The 8262-nt window shown below is 31.6% G+C and overlaps 1 long non-coding RNA gene across 3 annotated transcripts; it reads left to right on the top strand.

Moving 5' to 3' along the window:
• The first annotated feature begins 4354 nt into the window (after positions 1-4354).
• LOC112722212 (uncharacterized) lies at positions 4355-8054 on the top strand. 3 transcript variants are annotated; one of them, XR_011867603.1, is made up of 8 exons: positions 4355-5444; positions 5825-5957; positions 6040-6092; positions 6178-6288; positions 6716-6976; positions 7232-7333; positions 7527-7630; positions 7731-8054. It is a non-coding gene; the product is annotated as an uncharacterized lncRNA (long non-coding RNA). The 3 variants fall into 3 exon arrangements; XR_011867601.1 differs by lacking the exon at positions 7527-7630; XR_011867602.1 differs by lacking the exon at positions 7527-7630 and having other exon boundaries at positions 4366-4845.
• Positions 8055-8262: the final 208 nt, after the last annotated feature.

Raw genomic sequence — 8262 nt, 5'->3', positions numbered from 1 at the left:
ATAAAATACAAACCTAATCTCTTACATTAAATTAATATTATCTAAATTATAACCAATTATATCGATTTTATTATCTAAATTGATCCAAACTACATTATAAAATATTATTTTGTTCGAACAGCCAACCAGATATGCTAAAAGAAGTCATACTTTTTTTCCGTGAGTAGATGAGATATGTACAAATGATTTTGTTACTAGTCACCAAAAAAAAAAAAAAATGATTTTGTTACTTACCTGGTTGGTCGTGTATTTAAATACAACATTTCTATGTTAAGTATTTAAAATAAAAATTCCTAAAAAGAGGAAAAAGGTTGGGATAAGGGGAAAAGATATAAGCTTTAATATTTGGACTAACATATACTTCAATTTTTCCTCCTATACATTTTATATTCAATTTTTTCTTATATAAATTTGTAAAAAATATAATTTGTATACTATTTTGGTGGTATATAAATAATTAACATACAAATTGAATTGTATAACAAATTACTTTTTTTACGGAGTCTGAAAATGTTTTCTTCCCCTCATAATCGGTAAAGATATTTCGCAATATTGTCCAACTTATTATGGTAAGTCTTATTTGACTTTCTCCATTTAATTAAAAAATTACATTTATACTATTTTATTTTATTTTTCTCAAAGACAGTAGGTTATTTTATTTTAAATAAAAAAATATTTTGTCTAAAATTTAGGATTACACAAAAAAAAAAATAGAGTTCTTCTATCTTTTGCTTAAATATTAGCGAGACACAGTAAAAAGAATGAAACTAAGAAGAAAGCAAAGTTGGAATTAAGTTGGGGCTTCAATGGGTAAGTTTATAAGTTTTTGATTTTGTTTGGTAGCAATTGCCAGAAATTCTTCAGGATTCATAGATTAGCGTTTGAACACCCTCCTACACCTTTCTTTCCATATATGCCAGACAATAATCAAAGCAAAATGGGCCGAGTTCTTACTCACAGATCGGTAACCCAGAGCAATAATTTGGAGTCTCCACCAATCGAAAAAGGAGATGTAGTTCGAATTTGGGGTCAGGTGCACTATTGGACTCTTGCTCCAAGTTTCTGAAGCATCTGGACAGTTGAAGATGCAATGTAACAAGAATTCTGGTCCAGCATTGCAAATGAGACAAGTTGGTGAAGTACTTGAAAATCGCTGATTTATGAGCTGCATGACGGGGAGTTTTCTATGGAGGGACTTCCACCCGAATACCTGAATATTGTGTGGGGCTGTCAGACTCCAAAGGAAATTCCAGATTTTCGGTTGTTGCATGATATTTGGACAAAATTCTAAAGGTAAGCAACTCTATATCCTGAAGCTACATCATATATCTTGGATCTGTTGAGTGTCCATTAAATTTCATCCTCCTCTTCTCATGCTACTATAGATAGAATTATCTGGACAACATCTTGAGAAAATATTGAATTAGTTAGGGACTGATTCCATTGCTTATGTGCAGAGAACAGATCATGAACTAAGAAGATTGAATGTCCAGCTTGGGATTGACTTGTAAGAGCTAGGACTGAGAATGGATATGGAGGTGGGAGCCATGAATCTCTAAAGATTCAGATTACTGTTCCAGAACCAACTCTCCAGTTTAACCTCTTTTCAACGACACTTCTACCTGTAAGGATACTCCTCCATCCTCAAGAAAGTAAGGACTCCAACTCTGCATCTAGAATAGAATTATATCTGAAGTATTTTCCTTTTAAGATTCTAGATAATAAAGAATCAGGATTCGTGGCAATTCTCCAACATTGTTTACCTAGGAGAGCCAAATTTTGTGCACGTAGGTCTTTAAAGCCAAGCCCTCCTTCTTTCTTAGCCCTAATCATTGTATCCCATCTAATCCAAACCATACAATATTCCGCAGCTTGTTGACCCCACCATAATTGATTAATAATGCCATGAATTTCCTTGATTAGATTATCTGGAAGTCTGTAACAAGACAGGATATATATCGGGATTGCTTCTCCTACCGCCCTTAGTAATACTTGTCTTCCTCCGTTAGATAAAAGACATCGTTTTCAACCTTGGACCTTTTTGATAACCCTTTCTTTGACAGCAGAAAAGGTGACCTTTTTCGATTTATTTACTAAAGAAAGCAGTCCCAAATACTTGTCTTGAGCTCCAATGTGTGAAAAATTCATGGTAATAGCAAGTGATGTACGTATATCATGAGGAGTGTTATTACTAAAGAAGATTGCAGATTTATTAAGGTTAACTTTTTGGCCACTGAAGCTTTTAATGTCTCTTAATAAATCTAAGATCCTCCCACAATTGTCTTCTGATGCCTTACAAAATAATATAGAATCATCTGCAAATAGTAAATGATTAACCTTAAGACATCTTCTTGTAATCTGGATGCCTTGAATGTGCCGGTTTTGCTCTGCTTTGTATAGCAAGAAGGAGAGGCCTTCTGCACAAAATAGAAAAAGAAAAGGAGATAGAGGGTCACCCTGACAAATGTTTCTATTTGGTTTAAAAAAACTGTATGGTTGACCTTCCACAACCACAGAGTAAGAAACCGTCGTTACCAATTCATGAATCCAACCTATCCACGTAGAATCAAATTCCATCTTCTTCATGATAAACCACAAAAACTGCCACTCCATCCTGTCATATGCTTTACTCATGTCAAGTTTAAGGGCCATCTCATACTCTAAACCTCTCTTTTTCTACTTGAGGTAGTACATACACTCATATACTATTAGGATATTATCTGAAATGAGTCTTTCCTTTAAGAATGCACTCTGATTAGAGCTAATAAACTTATTCATACACCTTTGTAATCTATGAATCAGTATCTTAGAGAAAGATTTGTCTGGAGAGAAAATAAAGGGAAGAAAAAAAAATAGAAGAAGATAGTAAAAAAGAAAATGTCATTTTTTATTGTTTGTTTTAAAAATAAAAAAATAAATAATAATTCAGAAAAGCAAGTGGAAGTCACAATAAAATTTTTCCTTTCAAATTTAGAGGAAGAGGAAAAATGAAATTTTTTTTATAGATAATTAGATATTTATCTAAAAATTTGTGTTATTCTTTTATTAATTTTTTTTAAAAAATTATATATTTTTTTTATGATCTTTACACAAAAGTTTCTTCAATATAGAATTGGCCAAAAAAGTTAAAAATGATAAAGATAAATATGATTTTTCTCATATTATCTTTTCAGAATTATTAGTTAAATTTGTCCTAAAAATATCATTCATTCTTTAAATTGATTCCTAAAAAATTATATTAATCATATTAGTTTCTGAAAGACAAAACGTAAGTTAAACTAGTCCTTCCATTAGATGATAATGTGTTACGTTAAATGACACAAGACATGATGACGTATTAGGTTAATACCATGTGTCACAAGATAATTGGTTGCCGTGTCAGGTTAGTGACAGATGGGATGCCACCTGAGTTACGTATTATCTGATATGTCATAAATTTACTTAGAGTTAAATTAGTCCATAAAAATATACACGTATATTATTTTCATCCCAAAATGTTTAAAATTTATCAAACAAGTCTTTATATAAATCTCTTATTTTTTTTATAATATTAAATTTTTAATATTTGTTACTCCTACTAATTTTAATCTCATTTTTATATTTTAATAAACAATTTTTCAGATAAAATAATAAAAATAATCAAGTTATTACAAAGTTATTTTTTATTTATATTTTTAGATTTTACATTTTTAAATTTTTACTTTTTGTAGTAAAATTTTTTTGTATAAATAATTTTATCAAATTATTATTAATTATATACTGAAAGTTTTAATTTTTTAGATTTCACTGAATAAATATAGTAGTTATTTTAAAATTTTAATTTTTGAATTTCAACCAAAATTTAGTCTAATCTATCATTAGTTGTTTATTTTTATCTTTTTATATTTGTTTTAGTTCAATTATTTTTTTAGCAAATTAACTTAAAAAGATCTGCCAATTGAGAAGACATGAAGAAATAGCAAAAACAGTTAGCAAATTATAATATCCTAATCTATTTATGGACAATACATATAATTGATTATAATTACATTAGCTATTTCATATTATATGACTTGTATAGGTGATTTCATTTACTGTTATAAACTAGTGTATGTTCTCGTATTCTGTACGAGGTAATACATAAAATTATATAAAATTCTTTTATTAAAATTTAAATAAAAAATATATATAGCACTATAAAAAAAGATTTAAAATGGCATTAATAAAACGGCGGTTATATAGATCTGCCATAGTATCAAATATTCTGGCATATTCTGTTGTTGCCGTAATGAATTTGTGCAAAATGGCGGTTTTTGATGATTATGGCGGTTTAAAACCACCATTATCTGGGCCATGATTTAAAAATACCCACGCACACTATCTGATTCCAACCCTAATTATGAAACTAACACGCTCCCGCACACACTGTTTCTGTAAGGTAACGACGCCTACCACTGGATCTACTCCGGCGCGATCTGCTCCAACGACAACTTTCTCCACCAAGGATCTCCTCAGCGGCGTTCTCCTCTGACTAGAATCTCCTCGCCGTTCACCGCCATCGTTCATCTCCTCGCTACTGCCTTTAATGAGCTTCTACGATCTTGTTCTGGCTTCAATCTAAAGGTTAGCCATCGCCGCTCATCTCCCTTGCTGCTTCGTATATCACCTCGCCGCCGCAAGCAAAATTGTTGCTGCTTTAGCGAGCTTCTACAATTTGGTTCTGCCTTCTCTTCACTTTTGTGATTATGTCCTTGCTCTCACCGTCGAGAACTCCCTCGAGCGCCACCTCCAGACTCTCGTCTTCAATCCCAGCATGGCCAAGTCAATCCACCATGCTAGGGTCCTGATCCGCCAGTGCCACATTAGGTCTTCCTTTCTTCTTTTCACTTTTTTCTGAAATTTAGGGTTTTTAAATTCCTAATTTAATATCAATTGTTCTTTGCTTTTGCTTACTATCAAATTAAGAATCTAATTTCCTTGATTTCTAGGCTTTTGATAAAATTTTCTAACGTCAAATTAACCTCTCTGTATAATTGCTCTTAGATATATAATATCAGTATTACTGAAGGCATAGGATCATCACAATTCCGGTTAGATCTTCTATAATTGCTCTTAGATTTTTTAACTAAAAAATCTAACCAGAATGCCTTATTAGCTTAAATATTTTGAAAATATTAAATTTTGTGATTATAGAAGATTTTAATATAAAATTAGGCGGATAATTCCTTCTGAGCATTTTTGTTTGCTGAAGTAGGATAATTCCCATATTTTTAGGATTTTGACTTTGACTATCATCTTTTTTTATGAAACTTCCATTTGCATGGTTACCACGACTATACAACGTATACAAGAATATGGAAATTGTTACCTCCTTCCAGAATATTTTGGATTATGTGTTTATTCTTCTATTTGAAGTCACAATTGATCCAAACTCTCATCCTCAATTACATTTGTTTTTGAAGCAGGTTAGTTAATTTGACCCTTCCTTTATGCTCATAGCTCTATTATGTTTGTTCAAATGTAGAAGTCATAAAGTTAAATGATGTTCAGTATGTATCATTTGATTATAGCAGTGAACATTTCTTGTGTAACTATGTCATGTTGTGACAATGATACATCAAGCAACTTTGTGGTGCTTTACCGGTACCACTATGTAAATTTCTCATTGCTACTGTGTCAGCAGTAGAGGATGAGTTCGATTTGAGAGCCGGCATTCGATTCTTTATAATGTCATTGTTACAATTGTGTAGAGTTCAATTATTAAAATCATGAAAAAAGGAAGCACCATTTTTAATTCTTGTCTTCATAATTTACTAGGTATAACGTGTTACTTTTTTTAAAGCAGGTGGAGGGATTTGACCTTGTAGATGATGAAAGTAAACCTGAAAGGCGTCTAAGAACATGCCTACACCAGTAGAGTGGACTAATGAATTCAATCCAGCATACTCTTACTATCTTTATTACTGTTATGCGAACCTGTACACCCTCAACAAGGTTCTAGTTATTGTCTTCTCTTTCTTTTTCCAACTTATTTAATATATTACTTTCTATTGGTTTCAGCTCCGTGAATCTAAAGGAATGACCACTATTAAGTTGCGGCCCATTGCAGAGAGGTTTTTTTCTGTGTGCTATAGTAGCTGTATGATTTGATTATTTATTTTATTTAAGATGGTTAATATATTTTACTTGCTTATGCAGGCAGGAGATAGTGATCATTTGGCTGCTGCTTTCCTCTTATGCCATAATATTTCCAATGGGATTAATCTACGGAAAACTCCTGTGTTGCAATATTTATATGACCTCGCACAGGTTAGCCCCTCATGAATAGTCAGTCATTTAGTCAACATAACAATATCTATCATGCTCCAGTAAGTCTCCATTTTCCCACTTAGCATGTTCTTCTGGTTTCTTTATAGCTTTTTTTGGTTTCAATTATCTATGTTTGTACGGGTTTTTGAAAAAGTTCAATTTCTATTTGAAATGATAAAGCTGTTAGTTGAATTGGGTAGTAATATACTATGAAGTGATTGCCACTTTGTTGTTGTTGTTGTGGAGGAACACGAATGTTCTAGTATACTTAATTGTTGAGGGTGTAAGAAATTAGCTTGTTAATGATTTTCTTTCTGTAGAGTACTAGTGCTAACTATATGGCAGAATAATAGTGTATATAGTCCATTTTTTTTATATCTTTCTTGTGTTCTGTTTGTGAAGGGTTTTCAAACTATTTTATTTCTAGGAGTGATTTTCTCAAGTGGAGGAGCAAGAGGAGGTTGAAATTGCAAAGGGATACACTATGACTCAATTTTGTGACAAAATCATAGATTTATTCTTGAATGAGAAGACCAAATCAAAGGAATGGAGGAAGTATTTGGTATTAAGGGAGGAATGGAACAAATACAGGGACAACTTCTACAATAGGTGTCAAAAGAGGGCAGACATGGAGAAAGATCCAACCATGAAAGAAAAACTCGTTTTATTGGGGAGAAGGGTGAAGAAGGTAAATGATGCCTCTTTAGAATGTTGAATTTATGAATAGGTCCTTTTGTTGCTAAGTGGAAGTTGGAAAATGCAAAGATTTCTTTTTGTTATTTTTTTTTAAAACTATTGGCCTTTTGTCATGAAAACAAAAATTCAATCCATATTTGTAGATCATTGTCTTGCATGTTTCTTCTTAACTATTGTATTTTGTCAGAAACTGAAAGTATAGATTAATCCATAGAAAAAATTGTGTTCATATCTATCTTGTGAGAAGATCAAAAGCCTTGCGAAGGCAAAGGACCTTGATTCTTCGTTGATATTGTTGATCAATGGTGCTTGGGCTTAAACAAAAGAATCTACCACAATGAAGGAAGAGGTATGATAGTTGTCTCACTATTTTTAGTGACTTTAGGGGATTATGTTTTTAGATCTTTGATACTTGTATTTGAAAATTTTAGTTGTACTTAATTTTCTTTTGTTACTCACTAGTTATCATTATCTCCATAAAATCTAAATATTCTTCCCTAGAATACTATTTTATTTATTAATCCTTTAATACCCTTTTCCAGCACACTCACTTCCCACCATCTCTATTTCCATGATCTAAGAAATAATTTCCTCAAAATTGCACAACTATATGAAGTTAAAAACATGGCTTCAATTTGATTCTATGGTATATCATCCCAATTTGGTTCTGATTGTTTTTGTGCTCTTTTCATGCTTTTTTGTGTGTTCTCTTCAACTGTATAACGTCTGGTATGATTGTGTGGCAGGTACTTTATAAACCAAAGTCTGAAAAAGGCATTTGAGATGGCTCCTGTTGATCCAACTGTGGACTTGAATATGCAACTATAAGTAACTAGATTGTTGTAATTTATTAGAAATCTGTTGCAATCTCTTTTCTAAATCAGTATGTGCTTTGTGTCTTAATTCTTGGAAAAAAAATTGTTGAATGTGACCTTGCATTACAATTCACAGTGACGCTGATTCAAAGCTCTCTAGAACTGAAAACAACTTAAACTAGAGCTTAAATGTGTGTGTTGTGTCATTTTAAGTGAGTGATTAAATATAATAATAATGAAGTGTTTGCGTTATAACTTAGTTATTAAATAATAAGAGTATTTTGAACAACATTCTTTTAATCAATTTTTTTTTTAAATTTTGGGTTCTTTAATTAGTGCGCAAATAATCAAAATGACAAACATTATAAATTAGATGTAATACACTACAAGAAACAGTGTAATTATCAACGCCAAAAATCGACGATCAATTTTTCATCAATATCTTTCGACGGCTTGCCGTCGA

This window comes from Arachis hypogaea, chromosome 11 (genome assembly GCF_003086295.3).
Source record: "Arachis hypogaea cultivar Tifrunner chromosome 11, arahy.Tifrunner.gnm2.J5K5, whole genome shotgun sequence".
Classification (NCBI taxonomy): Eukaryota; Viridiplantae; Streptophyta; class Magnoliopsida; order Fabales; family Fabaceae; genus Arachis; species Arachis hypogaea.
Note: the sequence above shows the minus strand (reverse complement) of the source record. Positions and strands in the feature narration are given on the sequence as shown.